Below are 14173 nucleotides of genomic sequence, written 5' to 3' on the forward strand. Positions count from 1 at the left end.
CCCGGCCCGACCAGGCCCGAGCCCGGTCACGCAAGTACCACACACCACCATTGCACGTCCTCCGTCCCCTCAGGGACCCCTGCCTTCGAACATATCGACTTCGTGGGCCCGATCCACTGCTGGCCCGCGCGTCCATCCGGGACGCCATCTTGGACACTCCACCACGAGGCCGCCTGGCCCCCGATCGACCTCAACCCTGGGCCTAGCCAGGCCTCAGACATCCCGGCACCACCATCCACCCAGGAGGTGAGCGGGCTACTTGGCAAGTCAATGGGAGAAAGAGGTGTCGATGGCTCTCCCCCGCCAAGTGCCGCCCGGCCATCGCCTCCCCGGGCGCTGGCTCCACCCCCCTGCTGGGTGTCGGGACACCCTCATCCCGGACCTCCCGACCTCCAGGTGCGAGGGTCCGGACATCAAAGAACATCAGCCCTATAACTGGGGCAGCTCCAGAGCAGGAGGGCAGTTGTATCTTGGAGTCGAGAGACGCAAAGAAGAACTCATCCTTGACGGACTACCGGCGCTGCCGTAGCTCTGCCTTGTGCACCTTTGTCTTGCCTGCTGGCGCTGCCACAACCTTCGTAACCTTCCGATCCTTCATCGTCGTCGGGACCTGCTGGCGTGGCCGCGGACCGTTTGCAACCATCATCTCATCGGGACCTGCTGGCTCCGCCGCGGACCGTCGTTTCCTTCGTCCATCTCGGGACCTGCTGGCTCCGCCGCGGCCCGATCATCTAGAACGCCGAGCTCGAGGATTGAGAGCTATTTCCACCTTTTTGGTAACAAGACTGTCCCGCTACCCTTTTTCCCAAACCAGAGACCAGAATCGAGGGGACCCCTGAGTCCAGACCTCCTTGTACCATTCCATCGTACTTAGAGAATTGCCTATAAAGTCTCGTTGAACTTTACCCTTGTGTGGTGTCCGTCTGTGGGGGGGGGAGTTACTTGTCTGTACGATCACTGGAGACGGCTCTCCCCGGAGACCTCTCCCCTTATCCTCGGCCGACCCTCCCGGTCCGTCTAACATTGGTGGCCAGCGGCGCGATCCGAATCACCGCATAATCGTACAGAGAGTAGCTTACCCCACGACGAAATCACGATGACGACTAAAGAAAGCGGAGCAACCGAGAAATTCCAGATGGAGAAATTGGACGAGTACAGCCATCGTGAACTAAAACAATTCTGCATCGAACTAGGTATCGCTACCACCGGACTAAGTACCAAAGACGATTTTAAGCATGCCCTGGAATCTTGGGCAGAAACCGGGGCTGCCGGAACCCCTGATCAAAGCATCGCAGCAAAAACCACCACGGCCCCTGAAGAGCGAAGAACGGGTCTCTCGCAAGACGAGATCCAGGAACGAGAAAAAACCAGACTACACGAGCTGGAAATGGCCCGGCTCAAAATGGACATTGAACTTAAGTTGGCCGAACAAAAAATCAACTTAGAGCACCTGCGTCTCCGAGAAGAAAGAGAGGAGAAACAGAGACAAAGGGAGCTCGAGGAAAAGAGACTGGCATATGAACACGAGCGAAAACTAGCTGAGATCGACCTACGCAAGCAGAATAAAGAAGTAGGGGTGTCCGAGCAACCTCACACCCCAGGGGCAACAGAGAAAAAGGTACACATCCCCAAGGATGTCGTTCGAGAATACTTCCGAGAGGACGACATCCAGCAATGGTTTAAGGCCTATGAAATCGCTATGACTGCACACCGGATCGATAGAAGCGATTGGGGAGCCGGTCTATGGGGGAGATTCCTCAATGAGGGCCGCGACGCCCTGCTACAGCTCCCGGACCACCAGATGACCTCCTATGACCATATGAAAGCTGCACTCCTCACTCGCTATGGCCTCACACCCGAGATGTACCGTCAGAGGTTCCGAGACTGCACCCGCATCCCGGGTACAACTTGGGTGGACTATGTAAACTATTTTAGCCGAGCCTTCGAGGGCTGGATCAAAGGAAGCAAGGTCACAACCTACGAACAACTGTTCAATCTTATGGTATGGGAGCACCTGTCGAACAATTGCTTCATTGAACTCCGCCAGCACCTCCTCGACAGCAAGTTAACAGATCCCCGGCAGCTCGCAACCGAAGCTGACCGGTGGGAAATCACCAGAGTGGGCCGGAATGGGTCCTACGAACAGAACCGGAACAACAATGGTCAGCACCGTCCCCGAGGAGGAGGAGGGGGCCAAGGACGAGGAAGAGACAACGCCCCGGTCGCCCCCGCTACCAGCACCACCCCCCCGGCCAACCGGGGCAGCACCCCGGCGCGACCGGGATACCGAGCCAATGTTACGTGCCATCGATGCCAACGAGTCGGCCACTATGCAAACGACCCAAACTGCCCCCAGTACCAGAGCCCAAGACCCCGCCAAGTAGCCGCTGCTGCTCTGGGGGAGGAACAGATCTCAGAGGAACAAGAGGAATATGAACAGGAACATCAAGAATGGGAGCCAGCCGCCATGGCTCTAGCCTGCTTAGGGGGGAAAGACATGGTCCCGCGGGTCCCCCTACCCGCTAACACCCAGAAGTACAGCCAATGGGTGAGCATCAATGGACGCCGGGCCGAAGCCCTTCGTGACACCGGGGCCAGTGTAACAGCCGTCCGCTGTCACCTGGTGACCCCAGAACAGTATCTACCAAACATTCTCTGCCCTGTACGTTCCGCCGATAACTCGGAAAGTCTGTGCCGGATGGCCTGCGTCCCCTTCGAATGGGGAGGGGTCACCGGCATGTTGAAGGTAACGGTCCGAGACGATGCCCCCGTAGACTGCCTCCTGGGGAATGACCTTGAAAGCTCTCCGTGGGCAGCCGTAGAACGAAGAGAACACCTGGGGATGTTAGGCGTCCCGGACTGGGCGTGTGTCACCACCCGGTCCATGGCCGCCCGTGCCAACCCCCGCCCAGAGGAACCCGAATGGCCGGCGCCGCCGCCTCCGGTCGCCCCGGCCGAAACCACCGACCGTGACGTCCCCCCAGAACCAGCTCAACCTCCAAACCTCGCTAACCTCGACCAGTGGCCTCAAGAGGGGGGGCCCACGCAAGAACAATTTCGCCAAGAACAGAAGACCTGTCCCTCCCTCGAGGGACTCCGCCAGCAAGCACTCGCCCAAAGCGCAGGGGATACCTCCGGAACACACTGGATCTACTGGGACAATGATCTGTTGTACAGTGAGCAAAGAATCGCGGAGCTGGGGGCCAGCCGAGTACTAGTGGTGCCCCTCCGTTTTAGAGACTTTCTGCTAAACCTGGCCCACGACGTCCCCCTGGCGGGACACCTGGGTCAAGATAAAACCTACAGTCGTCTGGTGACCCACTTCTTCTGGCCCAAAATGAGGAACGATGTACACCAGCATTGCCGATCTTGCCCCACGTGCCAAGCCAGTGGAAAGAGCGGCCGCAAACTAAAAGCCCCTCTGCAACCTTTTCCCGTGGTCACCACCCCGTTCGAGAGGGTCGGGATCGACATCGTGGGGCCCCTGGACCCGCGTACAAAACAAGGCCATCGATTCATCCTGGTGCTAGTGGACCACGCCACCCGCTACCCCGAGGCTGTCCCCCTGCGAACTGTGACAGCCCCGGTAGTCGGCCGGGCTCTAATGGGGATCTTCTCCCGTGTGGGCTTCCCCCGAGAAGTCGTCAGCGACAGAGGCACGAACTTTATTTCTAAATATATGAAGTCCCTCTGGCAACAGTGCGGGGTTACCTACCGATTCACAACCCCCTATCACCCTCAAGGAAACGGACTCGTTGAGCGGTTCAACCGCACGCTCAAAGGGATGATCGGGGGGTTGGAAGAGCCCCTCCGTCGCCAGTGGGATGTGCTGCTGCCGTGCCTCCTCTTCGCGTATCGAGAGGTCCCCCAGAAGTCCCTGGGCTTCAGCCCGTTTGAACTGCTGTATGGACACCCAGTACGGGGGCCGCTCAGCCTAGTCAAGGAAGGCTTGGAGATGCCCCCTCTCAAGAACCCACCAGATGTCTTCCGGTACCTCCTAACCCTCCGCAACCAGACCCGGCGGTTCAGAGAGCTGGCAAAAGCCAACCTAGAGGCCAGTCAAGAGGACATGAAAAAGTGGTATGACCGGAATGCCTCCTCCATCGAATTTGAACCTGGGCAACAGGTATGGGTGATGTCCCCCACCGAACCCTGCGCCCTGCAAGACAAGTGGACGGGGCCCTTCAAAGTAGTCGAGCGCAAGGGTCCTGCCACCTATCTCATCGACATGGAATCTTCCCGGAACCCCCTCCGGGTCCTCCACGCTAACAGACTGAAGCCCCACTTTGTGCGTTCCGAACTCAGCCTCCTGATGGCCACAGACAATGGGGCTGAAGAAGACTCCGAGCCCCTCCCTGACCTCCTACGGACTCGGGAGAAAGACGGCTCCGTGGATGGGGTCCGACTCTCAGAGGCCCTCACCCGAGAGCAACGCCAGGAGTGTCGAGTCCTCCTATCACAGTTCGCCAGCCTGTTCTCCCTCACCCCAGGTGTCACTTCCTGGTGTGTGCACGATGTGGACACGGGGGACAGCCCCCCCATCCGCCACCAGGCCTACCGCGTGCCAGATCGGGTACGGGCCTGCGTCCAGGAAGAGGTAGCAAAAATGCTCACGCTCGGGGTCATCGAGCCCTCAGACAGCCCCTGGGCCAGCCCTGTAGTACTGGTCCCCAAAGCGGCCGCCCCAGGCACCACACCGGAACTCCGGTTCTGCGTTGACTACCGGGGCTTGAATGCGGTCACCCGAACAGACGCACACCCCATCCCCCGGGCAGATGAACTAATTGACCGCATGGGAGCTGCCCGCTACCTCAGTATTTTCGACCTGACGGCGGGCTACTGGCAAATCGGCCTCACACCCCGGGCCCAAGAACGTTCTGCCTTTTCCACCCCCGATGGCCATTACCATTTCAAGGTCATGCCCTTCGGCATGAAGAATGCTCCCGCAACATTTCAGCGGCTCGTCAATCAGGTCCTGGCGGGGCTCGAGGGGTTCAGCGCCGCCTACCTAGACGACATCGCTGTATACAGCCACCATTGGCCCGAGCACCTCCACCACCTCCAAGCAGTGCTACAAGCCCTTCAGCGAGCTGGCCTCACGATCAAGGCCAGCAAATGTCAAATTGGTCAAGGGTCTGTAACCTACCTCGGACACCAGGTGGGAAGCGGCCTGGTGGCCCCTCTGCAGCTCAAAATTGCCGCCATCCAGTCCTGGCAGCCCCCCATCACCCAGACCGAGGTACGAGCCTTCCTGGGCCTCACGGGCTATTACCGAAGGTTTGTGAAAGACTATGGTACTATAGTGGGGCCCCTCACAGAACTCACGTCCAAAAATCAACCCAAGAAAGTCAACTGGACCGCAGATTGTCAAACAGCATTCGAACAATTGAAAGCCGCCATGTGTTCCGCCCCTGTGCTCCAGGCCCCCGACTACAGCAGGGAGTTCGTCGTCCAGACGGATGCCTCCGACCATGGCATTGGGGCAGTCCTGTCTCAAGTGAACACCGAAGGCCTGGATCAGCCAGTGGCCTTCATCAGCAGACGACTCCTACCACGAGAACAACGATGGAGCACCATAGAGAGGGAGGCCTTCGCTGTGGTATGGGCCCTCAAGAAGCTCCGGCCCTACCTCTTTGGCACACACTTTCGGGTGCAGACCGACCACCGACCCCTGCAGTGGCTGATGCAGATGCGGGGGGAAAACCCGAAGTTACTACGTTGGTCCATCTCCCTACAAGGGATGGACTTCACTGTTGAACACCGGCCTGGGCCAGATCACACCAACGCGGATGGCCTGTCCCGGTTTTTCCGCCTCGACGAGGAGAGTCCCCAAGAGGATGGGTAACTCTCCCCGCCTTCAGCTGGGGGGGACGCATGTTGGACAGGCCACATGAAGGGCCGCTCTCCCCCGGCCCGACCAGGCCCGAGCCCGGTCACGCAAGTACCACACACCACCATTGCACGTCCTCCGTCCCCTCAGGGACCCCTGCCTTCGAACATATCGACTTCGTGGGCCCGATCCACTGCTGGCCCGCGCGCCCATCCGGGACGCCATCTTGGACACTCCACCACGAGGCCGCCTGGCCCCCGATCGACCTCAACCCTGGGCCTAGCCAGGCCTCAGACATCCCGGCACCACCATCCACCCAGGAGGTGAGCGGGCTACTTGGCAAGTCAATGGGAGAAAGAGGTGTCGATGGCTCTCCCCCGCCAAGTGCCGCCCGGCCATCGCCTCCCCGGGCGCTGGCTCCACCCCCCTGCTGGGTGTCGGGACACCCTCATCCCGGACCTCCCGACCTCCAGGTGCGAGGGTCCGGACATCAAAGAACATCAGCCCTATAACTGGGGCAGCTCCAGAGCAGGAGGGCAGTTGTATCTTGGAGTCGAGAGACGCAAAGAAGAACTCATCCTTGACGGACTACCGGCGCTGCCGTAGCTCTGCCTTGTGCACCTTTGTCTTGCCTGCTGGCGCTGCCACAACCTTCGTAACCTTCCGATCCTTCATCGTCGTCGGGACCTGCTGGCGTGGCCGCGGACCGTTTGCAACCATCATCTCATCGGGACCTGCTGGCTCCGCCGCGGACCGTCGTTTCCTTCGTCCATCTCGGGACCTGCTGGCTCCGCCGCGGCCCGATCATCTAGAACGCCGAGCTCGAGGATTGAGAGCTATTTCCACCTTTTTGGTAACAAGACTGTCCCGCTACCCTTTTTCCCAAACCAGAGACCAGAATCGAGGGGACCCCTGAGTCCAGACCTCCTTGTACCATTCCATCGTACTTAGAGAATTGCCTATAAAGTCTCGTTGAACTTTACCCTTGTGTGGTGTCCGTCTGTGGGGGGGGAGTTACTTGTCTGTACGATCACTGGAGACGGCTCTCCCCGGAGACCTCTCCCCTTATCCTCGGCCGACCCTCCCGGTCCGTCTAACATTGGTGGCCAGCGGCGCGATCCGAATCACCGCATAATCGTACAGAGAGTAGCTTACCCCACGACGAAATCACGATGACGACTAAAGAAAGCGGAGCAACCGAGAAATTCCAGATGGAGAAATTGGACGAGTACAGCCATCGTGAACTAAAACAATTCTGCATCGAACTAGGTATCGCTACCACCGGACTAAGTACCAAAGACGATTTTAAGCATGCCCTGGAATCTTGGGCAGAAACCGGGGCTGCCGGAACCCCTGATCAAAGCATCGCAGCAAAAACCACCACGGCCCCTGAAGAGCGAAGAACGGGTCTCTCGCAAGACGAGATCCAGGAACGAGAAAAAACCAGACTACACGAGCTGGAAATGGCCCGGCTCAAAATGGACATTGAACTTAAGTTGGCCGAACAAAAAATCAACTTAGAGCACCTGCGTCTCCGAGAAGAAAGAGAGGAGAAACAGAGACAAAGGGAGCTCGAGGAAAAGAGACTGGCATATGAACACGAGCGAAAACTAGCTGAGATCGACCTACGCAAGCAGAATAAAGAAGTAGGGGTGTCCGAGCAACCTCACACCCCAGGGGCAACAGAGAAAAAAGGTACACATCCCCAAGGATGTCGTTCGAGAATACTTCCGAGAGGACGACATCCAGCAATGGTTTAAGGCCTATGAAATCGCTATGACTGCACACCGGATCGATAGAAGCGATTGGGGAGCCGGTCTATGGGGGAGATTCCTCAATGAGGGCCGCGACGCCCTGCTACAGCTCCCGGACCACCAGATGACCTCCTATGACCATATGAAAGCTGCACTCCTCACTCGCTATGGCCTCACACCCGAGATGTACCGTCAGAGGTTCCGAGACTGCACCCGCATCCCGGGTACAACTTGGGTGGACTATGTAAACTATTTTAGCCGAGCCTTCGAGGGCTGGATCAAAGGAAGCAAGGTCACAACCTACGAACAACTGTTCAATCTTATGGTATGGGAGCACCTGTCGAACAATTGCTTCATTGAACTCCGCCAGCACCTCCTCGACAGCAAGTTAACAGATCCCCGGCAGCTCGCAACCGAAGCTGACCGGTGGGAAATCACCAGAGTGGGCCGGAATGGGTCCTACGAACAGAACCGGAACAACAATGGTCAGCACCGTCCCCGAGGAGGAGGAGGGGGCCAAGGACGAGGAAGAGACAACGCCCCGGTCGCCCCCGCTACCAGCACCACCCCCCCGGCCAACCGGGGCAGCACCCCGGCGCGACCGGGATACCGAGCCAATGTTACGTGCCATCGATGCCAACGAGTCGGCCACTATGCAAACGACCCAAACTGCCCCCAGTACCAGAGCCCAAGACCCCGCCAAGTAGCCGCTGCTGCTCTGGGGGAGGAACAGATCTCAGAGGAACAAGAGGAATATGAACAGGAACATCAAGAATGGGAGCCAGCCGCCATGGCTCTAGCCTGCTTAGGGGGGAAAGACATGGTCCCGCGGGTCCCCCTACCCGCTAACACCCAGAAGTACAGCCAATGGGTGAGCATCAATGGACGCCGGGCCGAAGCCCTTCGTGACACCGGGGCCAGTGTAACAGCCGTCCGCTGTCACCTGGTGACCCCAGAACAGTATCTACCAAACATTCTCTGCCCTGTACGTTCCGCCGATAACTCGGAAAGTCTGTGCCGGATGGCCTGCGTCCCCTTCGAATGGGGAGGGGTCACCGGCATGTTGAAGGTAACGGTCCGAGACGATGCCCCCGTAGACTGCCTCCTGGGGAATGACCTTGAAAGCTCTCCGTGGGCAGCCGTAGAACGAAGAGAACACCTGGGGATGTTAGGCGTCCCGGACTGGGCGTGTGTCACCACCCGGTCCATGGCCGCCCGTGCCAACCCCCGCCCAGAGGAACCCGAATGGCCGGCGCCGCCGCCTCCGGTCGCCCCGGCCGAAACCACCGACCGTGACGTCCCCCCAGAACCAGCTCAACCTCCAAACCTCGCTAACCTCGACCAGTGGCCTCAAGAGGGGGGGCCCACGCAAGAACAATTTCGCCAAGAACAGAAGACCTGTCCCTCCCTCGAGGGACTCCGCCAGCAAGCACTCGCCCAAAGCGCAGGGGATACCTCCGGAACACACTGGATCTACTGGGACAATGATCTGTTGTACAGTGAGCAAAGAATCGCGGAGCTGGGGGCCAGCCGAGTACTAGTGGTGCCCCTCCGTTTTAGAGACTTTCTGCTAAACCTGGCCCACGACGTCCCCCTGGCGGGACACCTGGGTCAAGATAAAACCTACAGTCGTCTGGTGACCCACTTCTTCTGGCCCAAAATGAGGAACGATGTACACCAGCATTGCCGATCTTGCCCCACGTGCCAAGCCAGTGGAAAGAGCGGCCGCAAACTAAAAGCCCCCCTGCAACCTTTTCCCGTGGTCACCACCCCGTTCGAGAGGGTCGGGATCGACATCGTGGGGCCCCTGGACCCGCGTACAAAACAAGGCCATCGATTCATCCTGGTGCTAGTGGACCACGCCACCCGCTACCCCGAGGCTGTCCCCCTGCGAACTGTGACAGCCCCGGTAGTCGGCCGGGCTCTAATGGGGATCTTCTCCCGTGTGGGCTTCCCCCGAGAAGTCGTCAGCGACAGAGGCACGAACTTTATTTCTAAATATATGAAGTCCCTCTGGCAACAGTGCGGGGTTACCTACCGATTCACGACCCCCTATCACCCTCAAGGAAACGGACTCGTTGAGCGGTTCAACCGCACGCTCAAAGGGATGATCGGGGGGTTGGAAGAGCCCCTCCGTCGCCAGTGGGATGTGCTGCTGCCGTGCCTCCTCTTCGCGTATCGAGAGGTCCCCCAGAAGTCCCTGGGCTTCAGCCCGTTTGAACTGCTGTATGGACACCCAGTACGGGGGCCGCTCAGCCTAGTCAAGGAAGGCTTGGAGATGCCCCCTCTCAAGAACCCACCAGATGTCTTCCGGTACCTCCTAACCCTCCGCAACCAGACCCGGCGGTTCAGAGAGCTGGCAAAAGCCAACCTAGAGGCCAGTCAAGAGGACATGAAAAAGTGGTATGACCGGAATGCCTCCTCCATCGAATTTGAACCTGGGCAACAGGTATGGGTGATGTCCCCCACCGAACCCTGCGCCCTGCAAGACAAGTGGACGGGGCCCTTCAAAGTAGTCGAGCGCAAGGGTCCTGCCACCTATCTCATCGACATGGAATCTTCCCGGAACCCCCTCCGGGTCCTCCACGCTAACAGACTGAAGCCCCACTTTGTGCGTTCCGAACTCAGCCTCCTGATGGCCACAGACAATGGGGCTGAAGAAGACTCCGAGCCCCTCCCTGACCTCCTACGGACTCGGGAGAAAGACGGCTCCGTGGATGGGGTCCGACTCTCAGAGGCCCTCACCCGAGAGCAACGCCAGGAGTGTCGAGTCCTCCTATCACAGTTCGCCAGCCTGTTCTCCCTCACCCCAGGTGTCACTTCCTGGTGTGTGCACGATGTGGACACGGGGGACAGCCCCCCCATCCGCCACCAGGCCTACCGCGTGCCAGATCGGGTACGGGCCTGCGTCCAGGAAGAGGTAGCAAAAATGCTCACGCTCGGGGTCATCGAGCCCTCAGACAGCCCCTGGGCCAGCCCTGTAGTACTGGTCCCCAAAGCGGCCGCCCCAGGCACCACACCGGAACTCCGGTTCTGCGTTGACTACCGGGGCTTGAATGCGGTCACCCGAACAGACGCACACCCCATCCCCCGGGCAGATGAACTAATTGACCGCATGGGAGCTGCCCGCTACCTCAGTATTTTCGACCTGACGGCGGGCTACTGGCAAATCGGCCTCACACCCCGGGCCCAAGAACGTTCTGCCTTTTCCACCCCCGATGGCCATTACCATTTCAAGGTCATGCCCTTCGGCATGAAGAATGCTCCCGCAACATTTCAGCGGCTCGTCAATCAGGTCCTGGCGGGGCTCGAGGGGTTCAGCGCCGCCTACCTAGACGACATCGCTGTATACAGCCACCATTGGCCCGAGCACCTCCACCACCTCCAAGCAGTGCTACAAGCCCTTCAGCGAGCTGGCCTCACGATCAAGGCCAGCAAATGTCAAATTGGTCAAGGGTCTGTAACCTACCTCGGACACCAGGTGGGAAGCGGCCTGGTGGCCCCTCTGCAGCTCAAAATTGCCGCCATCCAGTCCTGGCAGCCCCCCATCACCCAGACCGAGGTACGAGCCTTCCTGGGCCTCACGGGCTATTACCGAAGGTTTGTGAAAGACTATGGTACTATAGTGGGGCCCCTCACAGAACTCACGTCCAAAAATCAACCCAAGAAAGTCAACTGGACCGCAGATTGTCAAACAGCATTCGAACAATTGAAAGCCGCCATGTGTTCCGCCCCTGTGCTCCAGGCCCCCGACTACAGCAGGGAGTTCGTCGTCCAGACGGATGCCTCCGACCATGGCATTGGGGCAGTCCTGTCTCAAGTGAACACCGAAGGCCTGGATCAGCCAGTGGCCTTCATCAGCAGACGACTCCTACCACGAGAACAACGATGGAGCACCATAGAGAGGGAGGCCTTCGCTGTGGTATGGGCCCTCAAGAAGCTCCGGCCCTACCTCTTTGGCACACACTTTCGGGTGCAGACCGACCACCGACCCCTGCAGTGGCTGATGCAGATGCGGGGGGAAAACCCGAAGTTACTACGTTGGTCCATCTCCCTACAAGGGATGGACTTCACTGTTGAACACCGGCCTGGGCCAGATCACACCAACGCGGATGGCCTGTCCCGGTTTTTCCGCCTCGACGAGGAGAGTCCCCAAGAGGATGGGTAACTCTCCCCGCCTTCAGCTGGGGGGGACGCATGTTGGACAGGCCACATGAAGGGCCGCTCTCCCCCGGCCCGACCAGGCCCGAGCCCGGTCACGCAAGTACCACACACCACCATTGCACGTCCTCCGTCCCCTCAGGGACCCCTGCCTTCGAACATATCGACTTCGTGGGCCCGATCCACTGCTGGCCCGCGCGCCCATCCGGGACGCCATCTTGGACACTCCACCACGAGGCCGCCTGGCCCCCGATCGACCTCAACCCTGGGCCTAGCCAGGCCTCAGACATCCCGGCACCACCATCCACCCAGGAGGTGAGCGGGCTACTTGGCAAGTCAATGGGAGAAAGAGGTGTCGATGGCTCTCCCCCGCCAAGTGCCGCCCGGCCATCGCCTCCCCGGGCGCTGGCTCCACCCCCCTGCTGGGTGTCGGGACACCCTCATCCCGGACCTCCCGACCTCCAGGTGCGAGGGTCCGGACATCAAAGAACATCAGCCCTATAACTGGGGCAGCTCCAGAGCAGGAGGGCAGTTGTATCTTGGAGTCGAGAGACGCAAAGAAGAACTCATCCTTGACGGACTACCGGCGCTGCCGTAGCTCTGCCTTGTGCACCTTTGTCTTGCCTGCTGGCGCTGCCACAACCTTCGTAACCTTCCGATCCTTCATCGTCGTCGGGACCTGCTGGCGTGGCCGCGGACCGTTTGCAACCATCATCTCATCGGGACCTGCTGGCTCCGCCGCGGACCGTCGTTTCCTTCGTCCATCTCGGGACCTGCTGGCTCCGCCGCGGCCCGATCATCTAGAACGCCGAGCTCGAGGATTGAGAGCTATTTCCACCTTTTTGGTAACAAGACTGTCCCGCTACCCTTTTTCCCAAACCAGAGACCAGAATCGAGGGGACCCCTGAGTCCAGACCTCCTTGTACCATTCCATCGTACTTAGAGAATTGCCTATAAAGTCTCGTTGAACTTTACCCTTGTGTGGTGTCCGTCTGTGGGGGGGGAGTTACTTGTCTGTACGATCACTGGAGACGGCTCTCCCCGGAGACCTCTCCCCTTATCCTCGGCCGACCCTCCCGGTCCGTCTAACACTGACCTTTCATTCAAAAGTGACAAAAACACACTGCATCTTATTTCAATGTGCAACACTTTTGTGATGTGGTGCTTACTGAAGGATGAAAGAACCGACCGCCGAAACGCCGCCGCCCTCTCGAATTGCGCTGACGTCATAACGTACGTGAGTGCGTGCTTGCTATTTAAAGATATATCAACCTCAAGACTATTAAGGGCTCTCCGCATTAACAAAACTTTATTAAAGCCAACTGTGAACGCAAACCTCCAGCGTAAGGCTACATACAGACTCTACTGTACATCAATTTGGACACAAACCTCCGCATATAAGAGTACAAAAAACGCATGCTTCGTAAGTTGCATCCTAAGCCTGTGATCTTCATAAAGAAAAAACAGTAGGTAATAAGCCGTGATGAGGAATGATAAACCAATGAAGACTTGTGTGGAAAGAGAACAGACAACTAAAAAAAACAAGCACCGTTTCTACCCTACCTCCTCCACCGCCCAGGAACGTGCTGGAATGACGGCACTAACAAAACTAAAAAAACAAAAATGGGGCGGGAACAGGATACTGAATCCCACCCCTCCAGGACTCCCTGCCCTGCCTCATGGTTGCCAAGGCAATATTTCTGAAAATATTGTCATGCTACCGTAAGGCAGGTCATGGAGTCCTCGAGAGGTGGGATCCAGAGCAGACAAATCTGCTAAACAGGAGCATTTTCCAATGGCAGGCCTCCGTTTCGAGAGGCCTGCCAATGGAAAAAGGGGGCGTGGTTTCACGCAGTACTGAAATTCTCCTGTTCACAATAAGTCTTTGCCTCCAGCAGGGCCATGCCCTGCAATGGAGGCTTCGACCTAAAAATGGAGAGTGGGCCCAGACAGCGCAGCAGAAGTGACCATAGCTCGCAAGATCCTGATGAATCTTCTGGAGACAGTGGGCACGAATGAATACATTCAAGTGGAAACTGCAGACACCCGAGTTAGCGTGCCCCATAAACTATATGCAATAATACTACGTATAGAGGGAGATAAAACTAGGAAAATAAAAGGTCTCTTTTGGGAGAATCTATCTCAAGGCTATGATATCCTTCTAGCAGAAAAGAACTGGCCACCAGAGTTTGTCAGGGAGTGCCCACATGGCGAAGAAATGATTATGCCTGCCTTCTCAAATCACAATCCAATTCATAAAAAATACACATTTGCAAGAAAATGGGCAGTGGCCCAAGCCCTTGCATTATATAAAAATCATGTAGGATGGGATGAGGATTCTCCTCACCATAAAATCCAGTTAAAAAAAATCAACCTACTGCACAGAGGCAGTATCCTGTTAAGCAAGAAGCTAAAAAACAAGTAAGAG

This window comes from Lissotriton vulgaris, chromosome 11 (genome assembly GCF_964263255.1).
Source record: "Lissotriton vulgaris chromosome 11, aLisVul1.2, whole genome shotgun sequence".
NCBI classification, from domain to species: Eukaryota; Metazoa; Chordata; class Amphibia; order Caudata; family Salamandridae; genus Lissotriton; species Lissotriton vulgaris.